Below are 15,410 nucleotides of genomic sequence, written 5' to 3'. Positions count from 1 at the left end.
CGTGCGGGCCTCGGGCATGCGCAGACGTGCCGGGGCGGGCAGAGAGACGGAGAAGCCATGTTGGCGTTGTCGTGGAGACCGGAGGAGGAGGGCCCTCGGGGACTCGGGAAGCGGGCCGGCGAGGAAGAGGAAGAGGAGGAGGAGACTGGCCAGAGTTCTCCGCCAATCAGGAGTGCGGATAGGTCTCCTTGACAACGGGTCGCGTTTGTAGTTCTACCAACTGGGGCAGATCTAAACAAGGTTGGCGCCGGGAATCTGGACGTGAGCGGGCGGCCCTCCGGTTCTAGGGTGAGCAGCGGCTCAGGAGGGGCCGTCCTGGGGCTCCGGTTAGGTTCTGCCTGTGTGAACCTGGACCTGACACCGCCCTGGCTCTGGCTTCGGTTTCCCTTCCAGTGAACTGGGGGAGAGAACCTCCAAGTGCTTGTTGGCCAGGCTACTGCCCCATCCCGGGGCCTCAGTTTCTCCATCTCAGAAATGGGAAGAAATCCTAAGAGATGAGCTGAAGCTCTGAATCCAGACGGTTCCTGGCTTGGTTATGGCTCATACTAGCCAAGTGTTCCAGGGCTGGTCCTACCCCAGCCTGCAGCATGTTTCCTTCTCTGCACAGCAAGGGATAAGAGAACCCCCCCTCCCTTCCTCCACCTGCTGGACTCCACATCATCAAAAGGTTGGCAGCGGCTGGCACATAACAAGCATTCATTAAACGGAAGTTCTTGTTCTTACCAAATTCACAGATGGACAATAACTTTCCCCCCAGGTTTCACAAGCGATTAGTGGCTGACTCAGAAATTCCTGACTAACCTCCTCATAGTGGCCTAACCTGCCCTGGCCCACCTGTCTGCCCCCTCTCCCCTCCTTGTTTAATGTCTTCCAGTCACACTAGCCTCTTTTCTGCTCCTAGAACATGCTGATCTTGTTCCCACTCACATCCCATGGCCAACTTCACATTCCACTTGGATTTCATAATAGGCATCTCCAACCTAAGGAGGGCAGTAGAGAATTTTTCACTCCCTCCCGGCTGTGCAAAGAAACTTGTTTCTTCCCACGACTCTGTCATCTTAGAAAGCCCATCATTCACCTAAATGTTCAGACCCAAAATGGAAAGGTGCCTCTTGATTCTCTTTTTTCATCACTCCCCACATGCAATCAGTCTATCAGCAAGTCCTGTTGGCTCTGCCTTCAGAATAGAGTCACAATTTGTCCACTGCTCTCTCCTCTACTGCTATCACTTGGTCTAAGTCTCCATGACCTTGTCAACGGAAAAAGCCAAACTCTGTAAAATAATTTTAAAGAGATTTATTCTGAGCCAAATTTGAGGACCATGACCCAGAGCCACTCCCAAGAGGCCTTGGACAAGTAAACTCATTGTGGCTGGGTTACAGTTTGGTTTTTATACATTTCAGGGAGGCGGGGGGGGGGGGGTTGCAGGTAAAGCCATCAATCAATATATGGGAGCCATACATTGGTTTGGCCCCAAAAGGTGGGACATCTCGAAGGGGGGAGGCTTACAGGTTATAGATGGGTTTAAAGATTCTTTGGCTTGTAATTGGTTAAAGTCAGGAAGCTTTCTCTAAAGGCTTGGAATGTTTTAACATAAGGAGCTATTATCAGAAATAAGCCACAGGACATAGATTTGTGGTGTAAATTGAGGACCAAATTGAGGATTTGTCTTGCATACCCTTAAGCCTGTTAATGGATTACAAAGGAAGTCTCCTAGAAGGGAGGGAGGTATGATAAGACATGTCTGACCTCCCTCCTCCTGGCAGAAAATTTAATTTTAGGATATTCCTTTGGCCTTGAGGGGGTCCATTTAGTCAGCCAGTGGGGGTTGAGCCTTAAAACTTTACTTTAGTTCACAGCCTCTCTGGACATTGTCCTGCTTCCACAGTGGCCCCTCCCACCCTTGCCCCTCAGGCCCGGCTCCACTCAGCAGCCAGGAGGACCTTATTTTTTTTATTGTGGTTATATATATAACAAAAAAATTACCATTTTAATCAAGTTTAAGGTTTTTAAGTAGCGGGTCGTGGTGGCTCACGCCTGTAATCCTAGCACTCTGGGAGGCCAAGGTGGCGGATTGCTCAAGGTCAGGAGTTCAAAGCCAGCCTGAGCAAGAGCGAGACCCTGTCTCTACTATAAATAGAAAGAAATTCATTGACCAACTAAAAATATATATACAAAAATTAGCTGGGCATGGTGGCGCATGCCTGTAGTCCCAGCTACTCAGGAGGCTGAGGCAGGAGGATCACTTGAGCCCAGGAGTTTGAGGTTGCTGTGAGCTAGGCTGACGCCACGGCACTCACTCTAGCCTGAGCAACAGAGTGAGACACTGTCTCAAAAAAAAAAAGGTTTGTAAGTGTACAGTTCAGTAGCATGAAGTACGTTCACATTATTGTGCAGCCATCACCGCCATCCATCTCCAGAACTCTCCATCTTCCCAAACCGAAACTCTGTACCCACGGAACAAAGGCTCCCAGTTCCTTCCTCTCCCGAGCGCCAGGCAACCATCATTCTAGTTTCTGTTTCTGTGATTTTGACTACATTGATATATCATATGACTGGAATCACACAGTATTTGTCCCTTTGTGACTGGCTTTTTTCACTTAGCATAATGTCCTCAAGGTTCATCCGTGTTGTAGTATGGGTCAGAATTCCTTCTTTTCTAAGACTGGATAGTGTTCCACAGCATGTGTGGACCACATTTTGTTCATCCACTCATCAGAGGGATCTTTCTTAAAACTTGAATAGGGTCATGTCACTCTTGCTTAAAACCCTCCAGTGCAAACACTTGACTCTGGCCTGCACAGTCCTACGTGATCTACCTTCAGACCCAGAGTGCCTCTGGCTTATATAGATAGTCCTTTGTGTGTCCTAGACAAGAGCACCCTCAGGAGCACTGCAGACTTGCGCCGGGGCATGGAGCCCGGCAAGCAGATGAGGAGGAACATTTCAGCCACCAATTTCTGCTTGGCCAGGTGCCCACAGGCAGTGCACAAGGCTCACGCAGGCCTTCCGCCCAGCACCACCTTCCCTCTTGATAACCACGCTGCAACACATTGCCCACCTTTACGTTCCTCTAATGCAGTGGTTCTCAAAGTCCAACCTCAGACCAGCCGCACAGCACCACCTGGGAACTTGTTAAGAAATGCAAATTCTTGGCCCCTACCTGGGACCCACTGAATCTGAAACTCTGGCGGTGGCCCAGCAATTTTTTTAATGAGCCCTTCAGGGGATACTGATGCACACTCGTGTGCATACTGCCTGCACACTAGAATAGTCATAGGTTCCTGCGAGGATTCACGAGTTAATACATGCAAAGCATCAGAACACTGCCTGGCTGAGAGTAAGGATACAGTAAACATTAGCTATTTTTACTTACCCTTCAGTTGAATAACTAATTTTAAAAAGATGCAAAATTGAATATTCCCCCCTCCCCTCAACATACATGTAACAAAAACAGTTTATTTTACCACAATATTGCCGACTCATCATTTGTCCAATTCACATGCATTGGGCACCTGCTGTGAGAGAGACACAGTGTGGGCACGAAGGACACAGGGGTAGACAGGGCAAATGGAATCCATACACATCACCTTGATGAGGTGTGCAGTGTCCCTACACCACCATTCAGGACAGGGCCTAACAACATGCACCCTGTACATTGGTAAGGAATGGAATGAAGGAATGACTTCCTGGAATGTCCTTCCTCCACTACTTTACCTGGTAACACTGCATTGCATTGTAATATAACCCCTGGAGATCAGTTCAGATATCACCTCTTCCAGGAAGCCTTCCTAGACCACCCCCACCCCAGTAAGTCTGGACCAAGTCCCTCACTGGAGCTTCTGCGGAGCCCCTTTCTTTATCTTGTGCTCTATTTTTTTGTAACTACTCCGCCCACCACCTGGTGAGCAACTCAATCATATAACTACCAACTCTGACTGGTGACCTGCCACACCCCAGCTCCCAGCTCAGCGCCTGCCTGTGAATGAGTAAATCAGAGTTGGAAGAAAGAGGTTCTTATCCTACTTCCCAGGCCTGAGGGTGAGAATTCCTTTGGCAGCAAATTTAGCTCTTACCTTCCTAAAGCTTCTTGGCTCCTTTGTAGCACTGCTGTAATTATTATTCCAAATAATAATTAACATTCTCTTTGTGTGGTGCTTTGAAGCATTGGGATCCCCCAGGGCAGGGGTGGGGTTTGGTGCATCTCTGGGTCTCCAGGCCCTGGTGCCCTGGAGGCTCAGCTTCTGTTTATTGGATAAATGGAGAAAAATGGAGGATGAGTGAGCGGAGGGAAAGAATGAGCAGAAGGAGCAAGTGTTGTGTCAGTGTCAGCTTGTGCCCCACAGTGGGGACTCCCGAGGGTCTGGATTTGAACATGAGTCATCTTTGGGTTCCCAGGCCCCATGAAATGTTTGAGAGTGGATCATTAAATTAATTAATGAATTGCTTAATGATGGGATCACACTCCCCCTTGGGAGGTAGCAGAGCAGATCAAAGCATCAGCCCATTTTACAGTTGGGATAAGTGAGGCTCATTGAGGTAAGTGCACTTTCCCCAAGTCACACAGCAAGAGAGAGGCAGAGGTAGGACCAGACCCAGGTTTTATGGCCAGCAGCAGATGTGAGCCTTGTCTCACAGATGGGGAAACCAAGGCTCAGGGAGGGTGTCCTGAGGCCCCAGCCCAGCCCCGGCAGCAGGTTTTCCACTGGCCTGGATATCTATCATCTTCCTCAGATGCCCAGAGAATGAACAGGGCCTACAGCAGGAGGGTGTCAAGCCATCTCACCCTCACTGACAAGGCAGAGAATTCCTTGGAAAGTTCTTCCCAGTTGTATCCTGCAAGGGCTGGCCAGAGTGAATGCGGTTCCTCAGAGGTGACCCTGTGGCTTCCATCCCACCCCATACCTGCTCTTCTCCTCTCTGGAGAGGTTGGGGACTGAAGCTGCATTTCCCAGACCTGCTGACAGAGTTCTGGGGGTGAATTGGGTTTTGCTAATGATGCGCACCTGGGGAAGACGTGGAAAGCTGACCACGACCACAAGAACCACCAGCAGTCAAACAAAGTCAGCGACTTAACCGCTGCAGCAGGGGAGGCACATCCTGGAGGCTGGTGCAGGGAGTCAGAGGAGGCCTTTTAGAGCACGTGGGCTTGAGGAGAGGGCTCCGCAGGGGACACGGGAAGTGGGGACCCGATCCACCGAATGCAAGAAGTAGGGACAGCGCAAGGATTGGATTTCTTCATAGTTTCTGTGCTGGAGGCTGGAAGATTAGCCAGGGCCGGGCTGTCCGTCGCAAGCAGCAGTACAGAATGGGGGTGCTGGTCAGGAGAAGGGTGTTGATTCTTGCTGCAGTGGTGTGGCTCTGTGAGCAAGAACCTCATTCTTGCTTCATTGGAATGTGACCTGGTTGCCATTTCCTCAGTTTTCCTGCCCGCATCGGGCTGTTTCTCCTGGCGAGAAGAAACGCAGAACGTGAGGTTTCTCTGCAGCAGTGGGCCAGAACCCGTTCTGCGCTTCCCGGGGGGTATGAGGCAGCTTTGGTCCCCTGGATCACAGCTTTAGGGGGATGTTCTGGAACTCAGAGCTACACGAGAGGCCCTCAAAAGAGGGTGGCGCCTTGGTGGGACTATCCTGTGGGCCTCTGAGTCATCTCAGGAGGCTCAGCCCTGTCAACAATTTTGTGAGCACTAATTCCCTGTATTAAATCCCTTAGTAGATAAAATACCTGGGGTGGTGTCTGTGGGCCTGTGTCCCCCACTGGACCCAGACTGGACATTTCGCCCTCCTCCTTTAGACGATCACAACAATGGTGATGACAGCGCCCCGTACTGAAGGCTTCCTGTGTGCTAGCGCTGGGCTCAGGGGTCCGTGTATTTCGTGTAATGCTCGCCACAGCGCTGTGAGGTTGTCGCCCTAAAAGGGTGAGAGAGTGAGTGGGCACGTTATCCAAAGAGTCATCTTCAGACCACTGCCAGAGATGACATTACCACAGCAGGAAAATCACCCCTGGTGGCGCCCACAGAGTGCCAACGCCCCTCTTTATGGCTATGCCATGGAAGCCAAATATGGGAAGTCCTACAGATCAACGCATGATCCATGTCTTGATTCTTCTAAGAATCAGGGACTGTGTTCACAGTTGCAATCATTGCCTACATTTTGTTAAATTTAGAAGAAAATAAACTTAGAGTCGACTCTCATTGTTTGCAGTAGTTGTGTTGTGGGAAGTCACTGCTCCCAGGGGAGACTCGGGGTTAGGTTCCTGTGGGCCTCTGATCGCATCTCATTAAGCCATCAGTGCGGAGCCTTGGTTTGTGTGTGCTTTTCTTCAAAGACACGTTATTTAATATAGGTCGTTGATTTAACACTGAACCCACAGCCAACAGCGCTGTAAGTCATGCCCAAATGAAGCTTATCTAAAACCCGAGTCCTCTCCTTAGACACACCCCGCCTGCTCGGTGGGGACAGCAGACAGCTCTTCAACATTACACTTGGGGGCCATTTTAAACAGCAAAATCAGCAACGAAAAGCATACCGACGTGAAAACATGGCACTAAGTAGACTGTGAGAAGGACACCTGTTGGTGGGGCGAGAGGTGAAACAGGAGGCGGGCGCCCTGTCCACTCGCAGCTGGGGACTCACTTTTCCACCGCTCTGTGAATGACCAGGAAAGCATCAAAAGAGCCGCCAAGCATCGGTTTTGGGTTACAAATACATTCTAGAGAGTAAGCGGATTCAGAAATATGGAACCCACAAATAACGAGGATCACATGTGTATTTTCTTAAAATGCTTTTTAGTTTCACTTATCAAGAGAGAATCTCAACCGAACTTTAAAATGATGGTCTTGCATAAATATGCGATATGGGCTGCGGTGAGAGGGGCCTTCTCCCGGTGCCGGTGCCGGTTGGTTGCTCCGGGAGTTTGCGGGCTCCTGTGCTGTCTCGCTCACAGGGGCTCGGAGGGTGCAAAGGCTCCTCTCCCCAGCCCCCTGCCCAGCGCTCAGAAGGAGCTGGGACCCCGCCAGGCAGGCTGACCTTCCAAAAGACACCTCCCCGGACAGCCCCTTTGAAGAGGTGGGTGTGAGATCCAATGCTGAGCCGGCACTCTCAGCCACTCTGGGGTGATGCTGTCCGGGAAAACCGCCCAGAGGAGCAGACGCCAGCAGCAGCCAGGAGAGAAAGGATGTAAGTGCTCCTCAAAACCACCTGCAATTTATACTGAACTTTTTAGGGCTCTGAGAACAATCTGCCACTTAAAGAGAAAAGTTTAACAGGTTTTATGGTTTATTTACATCACCTGTTACCACTTGTGACCTCTTCTTAATTTTGTCATGACATTTTGTTATTGCCAAAGTTTCGCTTGAAATAAACTGAAGCCTAAACGGTTATTTTACTATATTTATTAAATGAAAATAAGCTTTATGGAGGTCTTTGGGGGTTTTGTTTGGTAAATAATTTTCTCCTTGGTGTCAAGAGTTTTAGAGAACAGGCTGGGCGCGGTGGCTCACGCCTGTAATCCTAGCACTCTGGGAGGCCAAGGGGGGAGGATCACTCAAAGATCAGGAGTTCAAAACCAGCCTGAGCAAGAGCAAGACCCCATCGCTACTAAAAATAGAAGGAAATTAATTGGCCAACTAAAAATAAATAGAAAAAATTAGCTGGGCATGTTGGCACATGCCTGTAGCCCCAGCTACTCGGGAGGCTGAGGCAGGAGGATCGCTTGAGCCCAGGAATTTGAGGTTGCTGTGAGCTTGGCTGATGCCACGGCACTCTAGCTTGGGCAACAGAGTGAGACTCTGTATCAAAAAAAAAAAAAGACTTTTAGAGAACAGAAAGTGCCATGGATAGCCAATTCAGTCTCATTTGGGGATTGTTATTCTTTAATAAATGTGATTAGAAAGCATTTTAATGAGACAAGCATTTCATTCCTAAAGAAACATATTTATGCTTCATATATCCTTTTGAAAGAGTGTACACACATTTATTTGTGTGTCTACCTACCTATTTGGGTTGGTGCAAAAGTAATTGTGGTTTTAGCAATGTTGAAATTTGCCATTTAATATTGGAATACATTCTTAAATAAATGTGGTTATGTTATACATCATTTTACTGCACATTTGTCACTTTATGTTTTTTTGCTAATGACTTATTACTTGCTTATTTTATTTTATTTTATTTATTTATTTATTTTTTTTTTTGAGACAGAGTCTCACTTTGTTGTCCAGGCTAGAGTGAGTGCCGTGGCGTCAGCCTAGCTCACAGCAACCTCAAACTCCTGGGCTCAAGCGATCCTCCTGCCTCAGCCTCCCGAGTAGCTGGGACTACAGGCATGCGCCACCATGCCCGGCTAATTTTTTTTTATATATATATCAGTTGGCCAATTAATTTCTTTCTATTTTATAGTAGAGACGGGGTCTCGCTCTTGCTCAGGCTGGTTTTGAACTCCTGACCTTGAGCAATCCGCCCGCCTCGGCCTCCCAAGAGCTAGGATTACAGGCGTGAGCCACAGTGCCCGGCCTACTTGCTTATTTTATATTTTAAACTATGGAAATGATGTTAGACAAAAAACAAATTCGAGCAATTTTGTTATTCAAGTTAAAATGGGTCTTAAAGCAGCAGAGACAACTCGCAATATCAACAACACATTTAGCCCAGGAACTGCTAATGTGTGCACAATGCAGTGGTGCTTCAAGAAGTTTTGCAAAGGAGCCGGGCGTGGTGGCTCACGCCTGTAATCCTAGCACTTTGGGAGGCAGAGGATTGCTCAAGGTCAGGATTTCTAAACCAGCCTGAGCGAGACCCCGTCTCTACCAAAAATAGAAATAAATTAATTGGCCAACTAAAAATATATATACAAAAAATTAGCTGGGCATGGTGGCACATACCTGTAGTCTCAGCTACTTGGGAGGCTGAGGCTGTAGGATCACTGAGCCCCGGAGATTGAGGTTGCTGTGAGCCAGGCTGATGCCACGGCACTCACTCTAGCCTGGGCAACAAAGTGAGACTCTGTCTCAAAAAAAAAAAAAAGAAGTTTTGCAAAGGAGACGAGAGCCTTGAAGATGACCAATTCAGTGGCTGGCCATCAGAAGTTGACAATGACCAACTGAGGGTACTCATCGAAGCTGACCCTCTTACAACTACATGAGAAGTTGCTGAAGAACTCAATGTCAGCCATTCTTCAGTCATTGGGCACTTGAAGCAAATTGGAAAGGTGAAAAAGCTCGGTAAGTCAGTGCCTCATGAGCTGACTGAAAATCAGAAAAATCATCGTTTTGAAGTTTCATCTTCTTTTATTGTATGTAACACCAAAGAACCATTTCTCGATTGGATTGTGACATGGGATGAAAAGTAGATTTTATTCGACAACTGGCGATGACCAGCTCAGTGATTGGAATGATAAAGCTCCAAAGCCAAACTTGCACCAAATAAAGGTCATGGTCACTGTTTGGTGGTCTGCTGCTGGTCTGATCCACTACGGCTTTCTGAACCTGGCAAAACCATTACATCTAAGAAGTACGCTCAGCAAATTGATGAGACGCACCGAAAACTGCAATGCTGCAAGCCAGCACTGGTCAACAGAAAGGGCCCAGTTCTTCACGACAATGCCTGACCGCACATCACACAACCAACAGTTCAAAAGCTGAACAAATTGGGTTACGAAGTTTTGCCTCATCCTCCATATTCGGGGGAGAGTATTTGAGGCAGGCCTGTGAGGAGATCAGTTGCTTCTTCCCACGGAGCCAAGTCCCTAAGATGGGGGTCACACCAGAGGAGAAGGAAATTGGTAGGCAACAGAGAGAAATAAAAGAATACACAGAGACTAAGGTATAGTTTATAGTTTTATATTATAAAAAGATCAGATATGACACAGGAGAGGGCACCTAGGAGACTGGCGTATCACCATAAAGGCCAGCAAGGTTAGATTCATAGAGGTTTTTATGATCACAGGCATCAATTACCAGTTGTCAGGGTAACATATTTGCATATCAGGGAATGCAGTTGCTAGGGGATACAGGTAGTGGGTTGGGGTCAAAAATCTTCTCAAGGGGCTTCTAATCTATCTAGGTGAACAAACAGGTACAAAGTCTTTCAGGGGCTAACTTTTAGGTTCTAAGAGGTAGTTGTCAATTAACAAAGGTATAACAAAAGAAGTATAGTGACTCTATATATCTTTGATTAGTGATGGTGGACTTAAAGGTAGACAGGAGAGAGCAGGAAACCCATCTCTATAAAACAGGTTGTTTATAACCACCGGGGCGCATCTCTGGGCAAAGTGCACTCACTGTCTCCGGCTCCCATCCTGTGGGCCATATTTGCCTTGCCTTGTCTTTCAAGACACAGGGAAGCTCACAGATTTTGAGATACCGGGAAGCCTTCCTGGAAAACACCCCCACTGGAGATTTGAGAGCTCTCCCATGATAGCAGCCTCTAATAAGTGAACCATTGAGTCCACACATTCCTTCAGGGCAAAACCCTGCAAACTTCTGTCTTTAATATAGTAATATAGGGTTATACAATAAAATAATGATCTTATGAGCCACACTTCATTAATTTCTCAATCATATTTTCCCAACAACCTGACCTCCCGCCAACTGACTACCACTTCTTGTTTTTTTTTTTTGAAACAGAGTCTCGCTTTGTTGCCCAGGCTAGAGTGAGTGCCGTGGCATCAGCCTAGCTCACAGCAACCTCCAACTCCTGGGCTCAAGTGATCCTCCTGCGTCAGCCTCCCAGGTGGCTGGGACTACAGGCATGCGCCACCATGCCCAGCTAATTTTTTCTATATATATTAGTTGGCCAATTAATTTCTATTTATAGTAGAGACAGGGTCTCGCTCTTGCTCAGGCTGGTTTTGAACTCCTGACCTCTAGCAATCCACCCACCTCAGCCTCCCAGAGTGCTAGGATTACAGGCGTCAGCCACCGTGCCTGGCCTGACTACCACTTCTTAAAGCATCTGGACAAATTTTTGCAAGAAAACACTTCCACAACCAGGGGGATGCAGAAAATGCTTTCCAAGAGTTCACTGAATCCTGAAGCATGGATTTTTATGCTACAGAAATAAACATATTTCTCATTGGCAAAAATGTGTTTATTGTAATGGTTCCTATTTTGATTAATAAAGATGTGTCTGAGCCTAGTTATGATGATTTAAAATTCTCAGTCTGAAATCGCAATTACTTTTGCACCAACCTAATTTTTTTTTCTATTTCTAGCAGGTGCCTCATGAAATCAGTGAAGATTAAAGGAGAATACCTAAGCGAAGGGTCCCAGCTGAGCAGATTTTAGTTATATCATTCTTATTAACAATTCGGAGAGGAGTGAACATGCCACGGAGCACTGCCTGTGAAGCCCACGCACCCTCAGCACAGCTCCCTCTCCCCAGTAGTGGAGCTCACCCTCCTGCCAGGTAGCTCGGGGGGAGGTGGTTCCCTCCCAGCTCCCGGAGTGGACATCTGACCGGGCCACTGTGATTGGCTCAGCTTACCCAATCAGATTCAGTGAAACTGAATGACATTTCCTGAGGCTCTTGCTCAGGCTGGTCTCAAACTCCTGACCTTGAGTGATCCTCCCGCCTTGGCCTCCCAGAGTGCTAGGATTATAGGCATGAGCCACCGTGAGCAGCCTAGAATGGCTTTTGGTGTCAGACAAAACTTAAAATTAACAAGACAGCCATGTGGCTTTGGGTACGTCAGCTCCCCTTTCTAATCACCAGTTTCCTCCTACATGAAACAGGGACAAAAATACTCTTTCCTATCATATTAATTGGGATGCAAGTACTGCAAGTACTGGAAAACTCAGTTCTAACTTACTCAAACTCAAGGTAAGATTTATCAGCTATGGCCAGTAGGAAGTCCCAAGATAGGGACAGCTTCAGGGTCGATCTGATTCAGTCACTCAAAAATGTCACCAAAGGCTTGTCTTCTTTTATACTTTCCTCGCTGCTCTCTGTGGTGTGGGCTCGGTCCTCAGGCTGTTACTGTTTGTAGTGGCAAAATGACTGCCCCCATCCCAAGCATCACATCCCATATCCCACGATCTAGAAAGAGAGACAGGGTGAGTATATTTTATAGGATCCCACTCAAAACACTTCTCTATCACATTGGCATGAATCAGGTCACCTGCTAGCCAGAGATGGGATCATGGGATGGGATTGCAGCGGGTCCTGAGGCAGGGGAATTGTCCCCCTCCCTCTCATATCCCCAACCCCTAGCACTTGGTGTGCACAAAGCAGGTGTGGAAATCTGGGGAAATAGGTGAAGAAAAGTGGATGTTATAGGAGACATCCACAGGGTCGTCCATATAGGGTTGTCAGATTGAGCTAATGTTATAGGATGTTCAGTTATATTGTATTTCAAATAAAATAACAGATAATTCTTTTTATTGGATAAGTATTGGGACATACTAATTTTTACACTAAAATATTACTCATCAGTCTGGGCACGGTGGCTCACGCCTATAATCCTAGCACTCTGGGAGGCTAAGGTGGGCGGATCCCTTAAGGTCAGGAGTTCGAAACCAGCCTGAGCAAGAGTGAGACCCCCGTCTCTACTATAAATAGAAAGAAATTAATTGGCCAACTAATATATATAGAAAAAATTAGCCAGGCATGGTGGCACATGCCTGTAGTCCCAGCTACTCAGGAGGCTGAGGCAGGAGGATTGCTTAAGCCCAGGAGTTTGAGGTTGCTGTGAGCTAGGCTGACGCCACAGCACTCACTCTAGCCTGGACAACAAAGTGAGACTCTGTCTCAAAAAATTATATATATTACTCATCATTGATCTGGAGTTCAAATTTAACTGGGCATTCTAGAGTCTACCTGGCACCAAGACTTCTCAAACACGTGGGTAAGAATCCTTGAGGATCAGGTTATAAAACAGATTTTGAGTGAGTAGGTCTGGAGTAGAGCCTGGGATTCTGCTTTTCTCATGGGCTCGTGGGTCACGCCAGTGCTGTGTGCCTGGTGCCCACGTGCCCTCATGGGAACAGATGACAATTAAGCATGTTCAGCAAAGCAAAGCACTCAGCATTGTGTCCAGAACATGATGGAAACACAAGAAATGGTTGCTAAGTATCATGCTAATGATAATGATTTGAAACGTGTGATTACGTGTGTCTCTCTGTATATCGGAGGCTTCTAAGCAACTGTATGGGAACAGCTGCAAACCTTTTCCATCTCCAATCTGCCAAGTGCAGCTGTTTCTGCCTCTCTTGTAAAATGATATCCTCAGGAGGATATCATGTGCGTGGGGGTTATAAAGGGCTCTGCAGTGGGGCCTCTGTGAGCACGGCAGCACTGCAGCCCCCAGATCACCGCAGAGACACCTGTTCACTTCCCTCACCCAGCACTCGCCATGCGCAAAGCGCAGTGAGAGACTCAGGCTCTTCTGGTTACAAGTGACAGAAACCCAAGTGGAATTCGCTGAGGGCCAAAAGGGGAACTTCCTGGAAGGAGTCTGGAGAGACTCACTGGAGGGGAGGCAGAGCAGAACAACCAAGCTTCAGGAAGGTTAGGGGCACCTGAACTCAGCCGGGATGGTCTCTCTCTCCGCCTCTCACCTCTGTGCGGCTTCATTTTCTCCTGCTGCAGACTGGCTTCCTCCGCTTGGTGGGAAACAAGCTGCCGCCAGCTCCTGAGCCTCTCACGTCCGGCACGTGTGCCAGGGAGAGGCGGGCTCTCCGTTCTTCCAGAGAGAAGAGCCCCAGGGCGGCCGCCGTTCGGCCAGCGTGGCCTGGGTGACCAAGCTGTAGCGGTCTGCTCTTCTCTCCACACTCAGCTCCCTTCCCTCTCATTCCTTCTCCCTCTCACTCAGTCTCACGGCCTTAAATTCCATGTGACTGCTGATGAGTCCCGCAAGGGGAGCTTCGTCATGATTTTTACTGCCCAGCATCTGAAAGCCCTGTATTAGGGTAGGGTAAAGCCACCCTAACTAAATAACCCATACATTATAATGGCACATCACATTACAAGTTTCTTTCTTTTTTTAAAAAAAAACTTTTTTTTTTTTTGAGACAGAGTCTCGCTTTGTTGCCTAGGCTAGAGTGAGTGCCATGGCATCAGCCTAGCTCACAGCAACCTCAATCTCCTGGGCTCAAGCAATCCTTCTGCCTCAGCCTCCCAAGTAGCTGGGACTACAGGCATGCGCCACCATGCCCGGCTAATTTTTTATATATATATATTAGTTGGCCAATTAATTTCTTTCTATTTATAGTAGAGACGGGGTCTCGCTCTTGCTCAGGCTGGTTTCAAACTCCTGACCTCGAGCAATCCGCCCGCCACGGCCTCCCAGAGAGCTAGGATTACAGGCGTGAGCCACCGCGCCCGGCGAAAAAAAAACATTTTTAATTGTGACAAAATACACCTAACAGCCTTGTGTGGTGGCGCATGCCTGTAGTCCCAGCTACTGGGCAGGCTGAGGCAGGAGGATCGCTTGAGCCCAGGAGTTCTGGGCTGCAGTGTGTTATGCTGATGGGGTGTCTGCGCTAAGTTGGGCATCAATGTGGTGCCCTCCCTGGGGCAGGGACCACCAGGAGGCCTAAGGAGGGTGAACCGGCCCAGGTCAGAGATGGAACAGGTTCCCAGCGCTCATCAGGGATCTCACCTGTGACTAGCCACTGCCCTCCAGCCGGGAAACATAGGGAGACTCTCTCTCTTAAAAAATAAATAAAATAAAAATAATAATAAATACACATAGCATAAAAGTTGCTATATTGACCACCCTTTTTTTTTCTTTGTTTGGAGTCAGGGTCTTCCTCTGTTATCTGGGCTGGAGTGTTTCGGTGTCACCATAGCTCACTGCAACCTCCAACTCCTGGACTCAAGCGATCCTCCTGCCTCAGCCTCCCGAGTAGCTGGGACTACAGGAGTGTACTACCAAGCCTGGCTAATTATTCAATTTTTTTTGTAGAAACGGTGTCTTGATATGTTGCTTAGGCTAGTCTCAAACTCCTGGCCTCTCTGTGGCCTCCCAAAGTGCTAGGATTACAGACATGAGCCACTGTGCCCCTTTCTTAACCATTTTTAAGTGTACAGTTCACTTTTATTTATCTATTTATTTATTTTTTGAGACAGAGTCTCGCTTTGTTGCCCAGGCTAGAGTGAGTGCCTTAGCGTCAGCCTACCTCACAGCAACCTCAGACTCCTGGGCTCAAGCAATCCTCCTGCCTCAGCCTCCTGAGTAGCTGGGACTACTGGCATGCGCCACCATGCTCGGCTAATTTTTTCTATATATATTAGTTGGCCAATTAATTTCTATTTATAGTAGAGACGGGGTCTCGCTCTTGCTCAGGCTGGTTTCAAACTTCTGACCTCGAGCAATCTGCCTGCCTCGGCCTCCCAGAGTGCTAGGAGTACAGGCCTGAGCCCCCGCGCCAGGCCTACAGTTCACTTTTAAGTGTTAATCACATTCACTTT

The sequence above is a fragment of the Microcebus murinus genome, chromosome 16, assembly GCF_040939455.1.
Source record: "Microcebus murinus isolate Inina chromosome 16, M.murinus_Inina_mat1.0, whole genome shotgun sequence".
NCBI lineage: Eukaryota > Metazoa > Chordata > Mammalia > Primates > Cheirogaleidae > Microcebus > Microcebus murinus.
Note: the sequence above shows the minus strand (reverse complement) of the source record.